Below are 1,899 nucleotides of genomic sequence, written 5' to 3'. Positions count from 1 at the left end.
CAATATCAAACATAATCATACTTCTACTCCTACAATCATATTGGAAACAGACTTGTCGCAAGTCCAATTTCCATATGCAATACGTATATTATAATAATACGCACTCACCTGGCCTCACTAGTCAATACCGATCTCTTATCTTTTCCTTAATCGATCTTACTTGCCAAATTATTCTGGAATTGCTTTGCGCTTAGAATCTTTAAGTGAGGCTTACGGGGAGAAGAAGAAGCTGAGGAAGAGGACTCTGGATACATCCCTCATTTCTCACGTTTTTATATCCCTTAAAAAGAGAATAAATATCTTCTCTTAGAAAAGACCATAATACCCTTGTTATTTCCAAACTTTACCATTAAATCCAACATCAAATTTCTTTAATAAAATCCATGAACTTTTAACTTCTTTCGAAATCAAGCACATACTTTTCAAAATTTATAATTTAGTCACTGACCCTGATTCAGGATGTTACAAATCTCCCCTCCTTTAAAGAAAATTCGTCATCGAATTTTCACTGCACACACAATAAGAACATAAATTCTAATGTTCTTATGTTGTTTCCTTTACTTAATATTTCCTTCCCTTAGTTCCTCAACTACCTTTTTCCTTTATACATCCTTATCATGTCATGTACGCGTGTTGTGAATGCTATAAATTATACGCAAATAATGTGCAAGTATACACAACCGTTCAAGTAATATAATGATGAGTGAGTATCGTCTCCACAGGGATTGGGTGAAATTACAAAAGTCTAACCAAAGCAATGCACTATTCTATCTAAGTATAGTTAGTTTTGATATATACAAATGTCACGGCAATGTAAATGTATATGCTGGTGGATATGGAGTGATGGTCTGATGGTGTAGAAAATGGAAATACAATGGCAATGATGGATGTTTAATGTTAAGTATGGTGAAATGTCAAGGCAATGAAAATGGTAAAAACAGTAAATAAAAAGAGAATAGAATGTAAAGAAAATAATCCTCACGTGACAAGCTTCCAAGAGAATGAATGGTAGGGATTGATCTAAGGTTGCTAAACTTATTTCTCAAGTATATTTAAGCTACCTGGTCTTTACTTACTCGACAGAGCTTTCCTAAAGTGTTCAAAAGAACCTAACAGAATAGGATGCCAAGGCATCTGCTCTCACTCAACGATGTTGGCCAGCCTACCCTATTGATAAAGACACCCTTTCTAGTCGTTGAAATCCTATCCTAGTCTCTTCTGAGATCTAAGCAATTAAGTTATAATATTCCTAGGCCGGTTCAAAGCCCCTTGAAAATACTATAACCCATTGCTTATGAGGATCTTATCTTGTGTTTCTTCCGAATACTTACAAGTATTTTTAGTCTAGGATTCTTCTGAATACCTAACCTTCATCTAAGAAATGGACATTTTCATGCCTCTTACAAGCCTAGATGGTGAAGCATTCATAAGCAAAGAAAATAAAGAACCAAAATAAACTTAAATACACCATTAAAAATAAAGTTCAAACAACCATTAAATCAACCACCACTAAATAAGTTAGTTCATGGTGGGGTTCAAAATATCCAAACACAAAGTCATGAAAATATTTGTTCCAACAACCCACAAATAAATATAAAATAGCAGCAAAAAGGGAAGTTGAGAAGAAGCCTTCGACGCGTCACCGGAGGTCTCCTCTCGGCCACCGTGAACCACCTAGCTCGCTAGCTCCTTTTGGCTCCTAGCTCGCCACTCCTTGGAGCTTTATCAATGGAGGAATATCCCAAGGAAGAAGAAGGGAAAAGGAAAAGGAAAAATAAAAATATGATTTTTGCTACAGTGTGCGTCCTCCTTTTTTCTCTCCCATGAGGTGTCATATATATAATAAAAAAAATATCTAGGGTAATGATGAGGTTGTTGGGTGTAAAATACCACTCATAC

This window comes from Hibiscus syriacus, unplaced genomic scaffold (genome assembly GCF_006381635.1).
Source record: "Hibiscus syriacus cultivar Baekdansim isolate YM2019G1 unplaced genomic scaffold, ASM638163v2 tig00000340_pilon, whole genome shotgun sequence".
NCBI classification, from domain to species: Eukaryota; Viridiplantae; Streptophyta; class Magnoliopsida; order Malvales; family Malvaceae; genus Hibiscus; species Hibiscus syriacus.
Note: the sequence above shows the minus strand (reverse complement) of the source record.